Raw genomic sequence first — 13,872 nt, 5'->3', positions numbered from 1 at the left:
AATATCAGGCAGAGTGAATAGCAGAAGGATTCTACATGTATATATTTACATAGAAAGATGATCATAATAAACAGGTATGAGATGCTCATTAAACATTCAAGTGGAGATGCCAAATTGTATTTAGATATACAAGTTTGGGTTCTGGGAAAAGTTAGATCTGAATATATACATTTGGGAGTTATCAGCCTAGAGTCAATAGGCAGTAAAATAAGAAAATCAGGCAAATGGGTTGTCATGAAACCAAGAAAAAAGAGAGTTTCTAGGAGACAGTGGTCACTTAGGAGAAATGCCACTAAGATGCTGAGGAGGATGAAGGCAAAAAGTGACCATTGCACTTGGTGACATGGGGGCCACTGAAGAAATTTCAGATATAGAGGGAAGGACAAAGATCTAACTGAAATGGATTGAGTAAAAAAAAAAAAAAATAGGTGATGCAATGGGGAAGCCATTTATTTGAGAAGGTTTGCCATCAGAGAGCAGGAGAATGGGGCTGCAGCTAGAAAGAAAAGGGGATTCAAGAGTAGGTTTATTGGCTGATGGAAACAAACCCCATGAGGGGGAAATCAATAATGCAGGAGAGAGGGGTCTATTTGTAGGAGAAAAGTCCTAGAGAAGGTGAAAGAGGATGTGATTCAGAATTCAGGGGAAGGGTTGATTTTAGCTAGGAGCAGGGACATTCCTCCTACAGCAGCAGATGAAACCCAGAGAGTGGGTCCTGATTCAAGAGGCTGCAGAGATGCCCCGGGAAAAAGAGGAGAAAGTACCTGTTTGCTTCTATTTCACACGGAGCATTGAATCAAGGTCATCAGTAAGAAGGAAAAGGGGGAAGGGGGAGATTAAAAACCTACTCCTCAAGTGTACTTTACATCTCATGTTGATCATGCTAATTTGAAAATTATGCACGTACAGACTTTCACTTACCCAATAAACTCTACAGTTTTTCAACATCCCAAGCAAGAAAAAGAGCAAAGCTGGAGCCATTATAAATATCAAGAACAATAGTGCTCCAATCAAGATGAATTTATTGAATACTTTTATTTAAAAGTCTTAGAAGAACGTAATAATCGTATTAAAATTCATCAGTGTCTATTTAGCAATCAGGAAAATTCCTAAGTCATAGAAGGAAGCAGACACCAAAGTATTGTTCAGAGTCATGCTTATTATCAGAGTAGAGATCCAATGATGTGTGCTTTAGTCACTTAACCAATGCATTAAATTGCTTCTTTCCATATTAGCAAACAGGCTAAATGAGTAATTGGATGATGCATTTATCATGACCAAAGCAGGCTGGACATGAATAGACTCATGTGAGATAAAGTCAATGAGATAAAATGCAATACACTGCTGTAAATTGCATAAACTCCCTAAATTGACATTACTAGTTGACACTCCTGGGAGTGTTTTTTCAGAAGCTATTAGAAAAAAATGAAATTTGAGAAGAGCTTTTGGGTCATCAGTGCTCTATATTTAGAATCCTCAAATAATCATAGATTCCAGCACTTTGTCACCACGAGAGAAATAAAATGGGGTTACCTCCTCTTTTCACTGTTTTTTTTTTCTTTTTAGTTGAATACACCAGAAGTTTCTGTGATGGAACAGATCCCATTCTAAGGCTTAAAAATAGATGTTACACTTTTCAAATGAGATTAAAGTATATTATGATAATTAAAGCATAATAGTAATATTATTCACAATTCAATACAAATTTTGGAAAAAAAAGCAAATATTTATTGAGCATTTATGTACCAAACACTGTTCTTTGGACCTGGTGTATACATTATCTTACATAATCTTCAAAACTCCTAAAATATCTTTATGAGCTATTGTTGACTACATTTTGCAAAAGAGAAAACTATGGTTTGCAAATGCAAAATAACAAAAACAGACTGTTACAAATATTGCAGACCTGTTCTGTGCCAAGTGTATTGGTATGTTTAGGGGATTGTGTGTAGCAAAAATTAATGAGGTCCCCAACTCCTCACCTCCTGGAGGAGACATACAGGTAAACAGATGACCAGAATTTCAATGTGGCATGATGCCACCCCAATGTAAGATGCATTCTGATTTCAGGTATGTTAAAATGTGTTTAGAATGGATACAATAGGAGCATTGTATTAAAAATATATCCCATATTCAGCCACTTCACCCTATGCCCTGGTCCAAGGCAACCTCAATTATCTCTTTCCCAAATGATGACAGTAACGTCCTAACAGGTCCCCCTGTTTCTGCCCTTAACATCTCCTCCTTGTCTCTCCTGAAGCCATTCTCATTCCCCTAAAGCCATTTGACTAGGGCCAAATCATGTCATTCCTCTCTTAAGATTCCCAGAGGGGAACACTAAGCTGGCTTAGTCGGTAGAACATGCAACTCTTGGTCTCCAGGTTCTGGGTGCAAGCCCCATGCTGAGCACAGAGATTACTCAAAAAAAAAAAAAAAAAAAAAAAATCCCCAGTGGTGTCTCCTCCCACTCAGAGAAAAAATCCAGAACCTTACAGAGGCTGCAAGGCCCTGTGGGAACGGCCCCTCCTTAGCTATCCCATAATCCCATCTCCTGTTCCTCTTGCTCTGCTCCTTCTACTCCAGACAAATGGGTCTCCTCCGGCATCACACGCAAGCTTCCAGCTCAAGCAGTTTGTAACTGCTAATCCCTCTGTATGCCCTACTCTTCTCCCAAGTGTCTTCAAGCCTCATTCTGAAGTTCTTCACACAATGCTGCCTTTCCATGAAGCCTCCTTTGCCTTCCCTTGTCTAAAATTGCTATCACATCCCCACCCCCACACTCTCATGTATTCCCTATCTGCCTCCCTGCTTGATTTATTCAGTAAGTTAGCACTTGCCACTATCTAACATAGCATCTGTTTTACGTGCTCCTCCCATTTACTGTCTAGAATGTGATCCAAGAGTCCAGTTCCTGGTTCAAAACCTATGGGTGATTTTTCAGGCCTGATCATAGGCGATTACAAAGGCTCTAACCTGGCAGGCTCACAGTGAAAAGCTGCCATTCCCACAGCAGACATAGTTCATAGCCAGGGCATCTGAGTCTCTGAAGGGAGATGCAGTCAGGGACCCAGGGACCCAGGGACCCGATCCAGACATGCTCTTTCACAGATCTGCACTTCTAGCCCTCGGCCTTCATTCCTGGCTTTTTCTGTATGAGGTCTTGGGCACAGATCTTGAAGGAGCTCCTGCTGAGACCATCTTATGGGGAATGGGAGAGAAGAAGATAAACCTTGAAGATGCTTTTCCCTACTCTGACTCAGTACCCACTACCGTTTCACTCTTAGCCCTCCCCAACCTTGCCATCCTTGCCTCACCCCTGCCCTACCTCAGTCCCAGAATCCACGAAACTGCCAGAGCCCCTCACTCGTGCGCTTTTTTGTGAGGGAAATGAAACAGGAGAGAGTCTGCACTTTCTCCAGTTTTAAACTCTTGCTTATTAAATCAGGGATCTAAAGGCTTAACTCTGATTTTTGCCTTGCTGCTTTAAACAGCTACGCTGACCTTTCTTTTCTGTCCCAGCTCAGCAGAGCTCCTAACAGCAACACAAGGACAAGGGTCTGGACTTTGTTTTTATTCTTTTGTTTTTAATAGACCTTACTTTTTACAGCAGGTTTAAGTTCACAGCAAAATTGAGCCTCCACTCACATGAGCCTCCCCCAAAGTAGCATTCCTCACCAGTGGTACATGTCACCCAGAGTCCATAGTTCACCTTAGGCTTCACTCTTGGTGTTGTTCATTCTATGCATTTGGACAAGTTTATAAGGACATGTATTCACCACCGTAATATCATACATAGTGGTTTCACTGCCCTAAAACTCCTCTTTGCCCTGCCTATTTCTCCCTTCCTCCCCTCAACCCCTGGCAACAGGGATCTTTTTATTGTTCTATAGTTTTGCCTTTTCCAGAATGTCATATCACTGGAATCATACAGTATTGGCTTCTTTCAAGTAGTAACATGTATTTAAGTTTTCTTCCCTTTCATGACTTGGTAGCTTGTTCCTTTTTGATGCTGAAGAATATTCTATTGTCTGGATGTACTACACTTTATTTATCCACTCACCTTCTGAAGGATCTCAATTGCTCCAAGTTTTGCCAATAATGAATAAAGCTGCCAAAAACATTCATGTACAGGTTTTTGTGTAGACATAAAATTTCAACTCCCTTGAGTAAATACCAAGGACCATGATTGTTGGATCAAATGGTAAGTTTATGTGTAATTTTATAAGAAACAACCAAACTGTCTCCCAAAGTGACTGTACAATTTTTTCATTCTGACCAGTAACAAAATGAAAGTCCTACTCCACACACTCACCAGAATTCAGTGTTGCCATTGTTCTAAATGATGGCCATTCTAATAGGTGTGTAGTGATATCTTATTGTTTTAATTTGTATTTCCTTTATGACATATGATGTGAAGCATCTTTTCACGTGCTTGTCACCTATAAATATCCTTTACTGAGTTATCTGTTAAGGCTAACTTATTTTATCAGCTTGTTTGTTTTCTTATGTTGTTTTAAGAGTTATTTGTATACTTTGAATAATAGTCCTTTATCAGATGTGTCTTTTGCAAATACTTTCTCCCAGTCTGTAGCTTGTCTTTTCATTCCCTTGACAGTATCTTTCACGGAGCAGAACTTTTTAATTTTAATGAAGTCCAGCTTATTGATTATTTCTTTCATGTTGTATCTAAAAATTTATCACCAAGATTTTTCTTTTATGTTATTGTGTAGAGTTTTATAGTTTCACATTTTATATTTAGATCAATGATCTGTTTCAAGTGAATTTTTGTGAAGGGTGTAAGTTCTGTGTCTGATTCATTGTCTTCCATGTGGATATTCAGTTGTTCTAGCACTATTTGTTGAAAAGACTATCTTTTCTCTATTGTATTGCCTCTGCTCCTTTGTTAAAGATCAGTTGACTATATTTTTGTCCGTCTACTTCTGGTCCCTCTATTCTATTCCACTCATCTGTTTGTTCTTTCACCAATAACATACTGTCTGAATTACTGTGGTTTTCTAGGAAGTCTTTAAGTTGGGTAATGTGGTCTCCTCCACTTATGCTCTCTCTCTCTCTGTATTGTGTTGGCTATTCTGGGTCCTTTGCTCTCTCTATAAACTTTAGACTCAGTTTGCTGACACCCATAAAACAACTTACTGGGATTTTATTGGGATGAACTGAATGTATAGGTCAAGGTGGGATGAATTGACATCTTGACAATATTGAGTCTTCCCATCAATGAACATGGAAGATTTTTTCCATTAATTTAGTTCTTTGATTTCATTCATCAGAGTTTTTTAGTCACCCTCATATAGATCTTGTACATATTTTGTTAAATTTGTACCTAAGTATTTGATTTTGGGGGGTTCTAACGTAAATGATATTGTTTTTAACTTCAAATTCCATTTTTTCATTGTTGGTATATATAGGAAAGTGATTGACTTTTGTGTATTAACTTTGTATACTGAGACTTTGCTATAATTGCTTATTAGTTCCAGAAGGGTTTTTTTTTTTTTGGTCAATTCTTTCAAATTTTCTACATAGACAGTCATGTCATATGTGAACAAAGACAGTTTTATCTCTTCCTTCCCAACCTATATACCCTTTTTTATCCTTTGTCTTATTGTGTTAGCTAGGACTTTCAGTATGTTATTGAAAAGCAGTGGTGAAAGGGGACATCCTTGTCTTGTTCATGATCTTAGAAAGTTTCAAGTGTCTCACTATCAAGTAGGATGTTAGCTGTAGGTTTTTGTTGATGTTCTTAATCAAGTTGAGGAAGATTCCCTCTATTTCTAGATTGTTAAGAATTTTTTTTATCATGAATCAAGGTTGATTTTGTCAAATGCTTTTTCTGTATCTACTAATATAATCATATGATTTTTCTCCTTTAGACTGCTGATGTGGTAGATTACATGAATTGATTTTTGAGCCAGCCCTGCATACCGAGGTTAAAAACCACTTAATTGTGTTTTATAATTCTTTTTATATACTATTTGATTCAATTTGCTAATATTTTGTTGAGAATTTTTGCATTTCTGTTCAGGAGAGATCTTGGTCTGTAGTTTTCTTGTCCTGTATATCTTTGTCTGGGTTTGGTCTTAGGTAGTGCTGGTTTCATAGGATGAGTTAGGAAGTATTCTCTCTGCTTCAATATTTTGAAAGGGATTGCAGAGAATTGTATAATTTCTTTCTTAAATGTTTGGTACAATTAACAGTGAACCCATTTGGGTCTGGTGTTTTCTGAGTGGGAAGGTTATTAATTAGTATATCAATTTCTTTAATAGATATAGGGCTTTTCAGATCATTGGCCACTTTGCTTGTTTGTTTGTTCTCCTGCTGTATCTCCAACACTTGGAAAAATACCTGACATGCATTAGGTACTCAGTAAATATTTTAAATAAATAATAAGAATCTATTAAATTCTTGGAATAGAATAGATTCTTGGAGTAAAAATAGATTCTTGGAATAAAAGTACTCTTTATTTAAAAATTTCATTATAGGTCATGAAGTCGAAGTATTATGTAAAATGCCAAAAAAATCATTACAATAGATTAAGGTTTGAGATAACTCAGGTATTTTTATTGCCCACAACTTTATTTCTCCTTTAAACCACAGACTTATAGCTAACAAAGTTAATATTATGTAAATGGAAAAAAACAGAATAGATAAAATTTTGTTTGGGGCAGTAAACAGGGAGAAACACTGCGAGCTGACATTCAAAAAGAGAAGGGATGAGATCCTACATCTTACATCCTGGTGTTCCATTTGTCTTTAGTTCACCATCTGAAGGTCCCACACAGATGGAAACAAAATCCTACTATCTGGTATGCAGGTGGTCTTTCCTTAAGGGTTTCAAAATATCAACAGAGAGAATTCTAGAAAAAGTAAGGACATTTGGAATGTTTTAAGCTTTAACAAATTGTTATCATTGTTAATAGTTAAAGAGTTTTGTTTTCATGGTACATTTTTGTACTCTGTATGTAAGAGGGAGGAAACAAACACTGATGAACCGTAAAGCCAGACATCTAAGAAGTTGCTGGGCTGTCCCAAGGCTCAGGCTATCTTAGTCCAGAAGAATTCAGCAGCTTCAGAGAAAGTTCTGAAAGGACCCTTATCTGCTAACCTCTGCTGCTACAAACTGAAAGACGCTAGGATTGATGTGCCCCAAATGAAGTTTTGTGTACAATTGATGTATCAATTCCTGAAATCCCCTTCTTCTGGAAGCAGCTTCTTCCTACTCTTTTTCTGAGCAAGAACAGAATAGTTCGAGAGCCTCTGACAAGACCTCTATTAGTCTACGTTCCGGGTCAGTGACAGGATCAACAATGGCCACAATTACCCTGTGTCCTCTGTCTCCCTTGAAATGTGCCAGTAATTTTATGCCACCTTGAAGCATCCTAAAGTTTTCCCCAAGAGGGTTCATCTACCACTCAATATTCCAGGATTTTTCTTACTTCCTCACTGCACATTATAAATGTTTGGCTTAGTATTCTATAATGCTTTCTACCAAGCTGATAAACTAAATAATAAGAACGATGAACAAGAATGGCTTAACATATTGTCTCTCCTGGTAAAAAGTTCTCTCTCTTCCTATAAGCTCCAAATGCAACAAACTAAGTTGGCAAAGATGAACAATAAGCATCTCCTGCTTTCTACTATCCAGCCCCTAGCTGACTTCCCCAGTCCTTTCTTGCTGACTTGGATTGGAGGAATGATTGCATTGCATGCTTGAATTGACCAGTGAGTGAGAAGTCAAGAGACAGGCTGATTGTCATCCTACTAGTCGTGTGAGAATTCTAAATCTCACCTATTATAGAAGTTGAGTGGAATTTCTGGGTGGAAGATCTTGGATCCGTTTATCATTTCATGTATAGTACCTCGGCCAGAGAGAGGTAAGTCCCGTGGTACCTCTGCTATTGTCAGATGATTAGTTTATCTCAGAAGTGACAGAAAAGGAGACGCTGAGGGGACCTAAGCTTATCCATCTTGTAGCTAGAAACTTAGTTCACTTTATGTGCTGTATTTTTTTTTTTTTGGTCTTTGTTTGATTTGATTTAGCTAAAAAGAAGACATCTTAAATAGACATTTCTCTACAGAAAATATACAAATGGCCATAAGCATGTAAAAGAGTGCTCCAAATTATTAGTATCAGGGAAACGCAAATCAAAACCATAATGAGGTACAACTTTATACCCCTAGGATTCCTAAAATAAAAAATGAAAAAATAACCAGTCTTGGTAAGGGTGTCAAGAAATTAGAACCCTCATATACTGTTATTGTGATGATGGTTGCAAAACTCTGAATATACTAAAACCATTGGTTTGTACTTCTTAAATGAGTGAATCGTGTAGTATGTGAATTATGTCTCAATAAAGTTGTGTATAAACAAAAAGAAAGGCAGCTTATTTAAAGATTTGATGGCTGAGAATATTATTTTGCTTTTTAATTCAGAAGCCCATCAAAACCTTAAAGGGGAAGGGGCGCCTGGGTGGCGCAGTCGGTTAAGTGTCCGACTTCAGCCAGGTCACGATCTCGCGGTCCCTGAGTTCGAGCCCCGCGTCGGGCTCTGGGCTGATGGCTCAGAGCCTGGAGCCTGTTTCTGATTCTGTGTCTCCCTCTCTCTCTGCCCCTCCCCCGTTCATGCTCTGTCTCTCTCTGTCCCAAAAATAAATAAACATTGAAAAAAAAATATTAAAAAAAACCTTAAAGGGGAAAAGGCAACCCACCTGTTCTGTAGGGCCAGACTCTGAACACCAAGAATGAATCTCTTAGTATTGGGGCAGCAGTTAATAGAAGAAAACTGGGCTTTTGAGAAGACATCCTAACCCTCTCCATGACATGAGAGATAATGGTCTCACTGTGTCATTTTAAGACAAACCAGGAGCCAATGAGCTGCATTTGCATATCCACATTTCCATTATAACAGTCAGACCTCTAAATTCTCCAAATTAGGGATAACAATCTTTCAGAATTTGCGACTACCTACGGTGATCAGCTTGTCCTGGTTTATCTAGAACTTTATAGGTTTTAACACTGAATTTCCCTTGTCCTGGTAACCCACTCAGTACCAAGTACAGTAGGACCACCAGCTAGAGCAAATGGCCCATGGAAAGCTGTCATCTGTATTTATTCTCGTAATAAACAGGCCACAGTAGGAAGAAATTATTACAATTTCTTTTGCTACAGAAAATGGAGTCCCTTCTTTTCCCCTGGGGTCCTGGGCTTACTGCTGCCCTTACCCATCTTGGGAGAATGACCAGAGCACAGAAACAATTCAAGACAGAAAATCATAATTCAGGTTTAAAAGCACTAGAAAATACTTCTCACTGGTAGGATTCTTTCTCACTCACATATCAGAGCCATGCTAGAAATTCACAGTGAAATTTATGTTATAAACAGAATGCTTGCCAAAAAGCAGAAACCAAATATATCACAAATTCTACCCTGAAATTAAAACTATTGATAAAAGGTGTTCATTAATGTGAAAGCCTTTCAAGCTGCTGTGTGTTTCTCTGGCTAAAAACTTCCTAGAAGCTAATCATAGCTCTCTGAAGCATCTATTTAATAAAATTTATGAACTATACCTAAACTGAAATCTGACCTACAGAGTGAGGCAATATAACATTAAAGGATTATCATTTTATCCATCAAAACTAAACTACTTCTTTCTTCAGGGAAGAAATAACACCCGTTCATAATCAGCTACCAACATTTAAGAAAACATATCACTTCTTTCACAATGAGAAATATTAATGTTTTGAGGTTTTGGATCCTTAGAAGAAGAAAAAAAACAGCCATCTGAAAATAGGTCCAAAACAAACTTTTTGGGGAATTTTATTCAGACCCCTACATACTAAACAAAAAACTATAAAGGAAATGAGCAAAAAGTAGAAAAGTTTTATGCAAAAGAAAGAGTAAGTTTCAATACCAATACCAATGATGTAGGCCTACCCTGAAGTTTCCTAGCTTCTGTGTAGTTCATCCAAGTGATGTCCTAGGATCGGTTGAAGCAGACTGTTTTACAAAAATATGCTAATATGAAAAGCTTTTCTCTACTAGTCATGGAAAGAAAATAATTACAATTTAAGATGTAACCCCAGACTCTTCCTTTTCACATGATGACCTCGTGGTTTCTTAGTTGTTACACATAAAAAAGGCATTGGACCAAAAATGACTCAATTTGTTATATGGTTTATAAATTTGTTAAAAGGAGGAAAAACACTACCCCTTTCTTTTTTTTCCTTCCTTCCTATTTATCTATCTACTATCCTGACTTTCTGTAAGAGTGTGTGTGTGTGTGTGTGTGTGTGTGTGTGTGTGTGTGTGTATGTGTGTGTTTTACAACTTGGCAGAGGCCAAAATCATTTGTTGTTTTGGAAGTCAAACACATGTTTATTACTCAGTTGATAAATCTCACATGACAATCATAGGATTAGTTGGTTGTTTTTTCCAAGGGGTCACTACATCATTCCTTCTTCTCCCCTAGCTTCCATGTCAGCCATTTCCTCAGCAATGAACTAAGGCAAATTCCATACTACTCCTGTAGTGAAACCTACAATAAAATCCCAGGTTTAAACATCATTCATTTGGTAAATGAGGAAAGCAGCCATTGAGGAAGGCAAATGCAATCAAGTATATGGTTCTATCATCAGTGACTATAATCCTCGAGGCTGATATGCCTGTAATCAGGCCCATAGCTTTCTGTCTTTATTAAGTCAAAATAATAGGACAGTCTCTCACATTCCTCCATCCAGATTGTCCGTTAGGACTTTTTCTCCTTCAGATCTGGTCTTAGAGCTCAGATGAGTCTATTTATCACCCAGGTATGGTTTTATTTGACTCAGCATCTCACAATTCCAGAAACAGTACAGGATCCTGCTTTCTCTGGAGATAGATGGCCGTGCACTCTCTCTGTCCCAGGACAGAGGTCACATTGCATGAACTTAGTATCTACAAAGCTGGGCATTTTTAAAAACTGATTTCAGGTAGAGGAAGACCCTGTAAGTTCTTTTAGCTTTTGCTCTTGGGCTTAATTGGATCAATATTCCATTATTTCAATTGTGAGTTTTTCCATCCTGGTGAACAAGTTCCTCCTCTCAGGATGGGCATGTGTGGGAATGCTCCCTTGGAGGTGTGCGTTATCTCTGTGGTGAATGTGGAAAAGGAACTGAACATGTGCTCAGTGCAGCCCCTGTGCTTTACTGTTCTCTTTCTCTGCCCTACCTCTCACTGAGAATTTCTCGTTCTGTTTCTCCACGAGGTGAGCTTTCTACATCAGGATCTGGCCTTGTAACCGGCAGACTTGAAGTTTGGGATAGGTCAGGTGAATGCAGTGAAGAAGTTACTAAAGAACCCGATTGTGGCTGCTTTCTATGTCTATTCTTCAAACTGGCCATCTGAGTAATAGGATTGAGTATTTTGTTCTCCAATTGTCTGATTCTTCTTTCCACTTCTCAACTGCTTTTGAACTGAGAGAGTTGACAGGAAATTATCACTCCTTCTATAGAAACAAAGAACCCCAAATCCTAGTAGCTAAAACAACAAAGGTTTATTTCTTGCTAATGTTATATGCTCACTGGGTTTCTGTTCATTGGCTTTGACTGCACATGCCAACATTTACAGCTTTTAAAGATTGTTTCAAATTTTAGAACCTCTGAATAGAACTTTATGAGAAAACAGAACTAGAAAAAAATGTTCACATTTGAATCCTGGGATGTAATTACAAAGACTGTGCCAACGCGGTATTTTCAAACATAATTTTTTTCTACTGGAAAACCATATTTATAATAAACAACAAAAAGAAATATCCTCTACAACTGAATAGGCCTTTTTGTATCCCCTGAATTGCTGAGAATTATTTGCGGGAATATTTAATTCAGAGCTTTTCTTTCAGGGTGTTGGCACTTTCCCTTTTTGGATATGAGTTATACTAAACCGACCTCTATTATTTCTGGATTACATGTCAGCAATGGAAAATGAATTGAGAGCTTTGAGGAGAAAAAAATCATTACCAGAAAGATGAATAGACCGATTGTACTGGGTTACTAAAAGTAGTGGCTCTGGAAAGATCATTGGTTTGATTTTTCCGGGAAACATATCTTCTTGGATACTCTTCAGAGTTATGATAAATTCCTCCAGCAGCAGGTGGGAGGTAGGTCTATTAATCTTACAGTTTCTCCTGGCCCACTGACTTCAAAGAGAGGCCTTTCTTTGCTATGTGCTATTCAAATATAGAAACTAGTTTGGCCTCTCAGATTTCAGGTATTTGGAAAAGAGTCAACAGCCAACCAAATTTACATATTTATTGCTTGTGCCATAGGAAGGAGAGACCTGTTTCTGACAGATATGTATTATTCCTACTATGCACCAATAATAGAACAATAGACTAACATAGCCCCTCATCTAATAGAGTTCTCAATATTGGGGAAGGGAGGTGGGTCTATTATGGGTAAACAGCCTACAATTTAGTGTGAGAAATGTCATGATGAGAACACACAGGGTAGTATGGAAATCTCAAGGCAGGGGAGATCAGGGAAGACTTCCTGAAAGAAGTAATTTGTAATTGAGACCTCAGAGACAGTCAGTCTTAAGTAGAGAAAGACAGAACAAGCAAAGGTGCTGACGTTGGAGAGAACGTGACATATTTGAAGGACTGAGAGTAGAAAGTAATTGCACAGATAACGAAGAGAGATCTAAAGTGGTAAACAAATCGAAAGTCATGGACAATCTAGCAAAATGTGTTAGAAAGTGTGGCCTCTATTTCCATGGAAATACTAGCTGAATAGTCTTTAGGAGGGAAGTGGCATGACTGGATTTGTTTCTAGAGGCCACTCTGATTGCTATGTTGAATAGAGATTGGGAGAGACAAAGTCTGGAGATAAAAGATGGAAAGACTAGGACAGGGGTTATGTAGGTATCTGGATAAGAGATTATGGTCACTATTGGCTGTAGAAGGCACAGATGGGCAGATATGAGAAAAGTTTAGAAGGTAGAATTGACAGGACTTGGTGACAGATGTGACATGGATGAAATAGGAAAGAAAGGAATTTAGTGTGACACTGAGATTGCTCAGGTCTCTGGCTTGGACAATGGATTGATAGTGAGATCATTTACTGAAACAAGAAACCCAGGAGGAAGAGCAGGTTTGGAAGTTAAGCCCTTGAATCCAGTTTGGGGTGTGGTGATTTGCTGACCCACTCGTATTCCTTTGGCCTTCTACTGAAATTGTCTGCAGACACTTCCTACATGTGAATACAGCTTCTGCATGTTTCTGACTGAGGTCATTCTGTGGCCACTAGAGTAAGGTTGGCTGCAGGGCATATGCAGTCAGATGTGAAATTCCAGGGAGTTAATGTCCCAGGAGTGACCATCAAAGGTGAGGGATAGGAACTGATGAATGAATACCTCAGCTTTCATGTCCCTCTATGCATCAGTTCTAAGGTGTCTTCCACCCATTGTCTCTGAGGGTCCCCAGGGAGACTGAGTCCCATTGGACAGTAGGGATAATCTGCTTGTTAACACATTGCCTGTTGACTTTCCCCCTTTCTCTGTCTTACTTCCCATTCCCTTAGAATGCTTCCTGGGGTCTCCCTCCAAAATAAACTACTTTCACTCAAATCAGAGTATCAGAGCCTAAGTTAAAGGTGATGGGGAAACACCTCCCCCCCCCCGCCCCCCACTCCATCACCCATGCAGTTTCCAGAGGGCAAAATGGATATGAAGCTCTAAAGCTCAAAGTTTGTGCAGGAGGCATACATTTGGGAGTCATCAGTGTATGCTTTCTCATTGAGGTTTCAGATGTAGATGATTTTCAAAAGAGTATGTAGAAGAAGAAGAGGGTCTACCATAATAAATGTAATTTAGGGGACAGCCAGA

At 38.5% G+C, this 13,872-nt stretch overlaps 1 long non-coding RNA gene across 1 annotated transcript in view; it reads right to left on the bottom strand.

Moving 5' to 3' along the window:
* The window catches only part of LOC123379121, a 40,291-nt gene extending 26,652 nt beyond the window's left edge, over nt 1–13,639 (bottom strand). Inside the window, exon 1 of the long non-coding RNA XR_006583125.1 lies at nt 9,949–13,639. This is a non-coding gene — a long non-coding RNA (uncharacterized LOC123379121). The remainder of the gene's footprint in view (nt 1–9,948) is intronic.
* Between the last annotated feature and the right edge of the window lie 233 nt (nt 13,640–13,872).

The sequence above is a fragment of the Felis catus genome, chromosome C1, assembly GCF_018350175.1.
Source record: "Felis catus isolate Fca126 chromosome C1, F.catus_Fca126_mat1.0, whole genome shotgun sequence".
Taxonomy (NCBI): domain Eukaryota; kingdom Metazoa; phylum Chordata; class Mammalia; order Carnivora; family Felidae; genus Felis; species Felis catus.
Note: the sequence above shows the minus strand (reverse complement) of the source record. Positions and strands in the feature narration are given on the sequence as shown.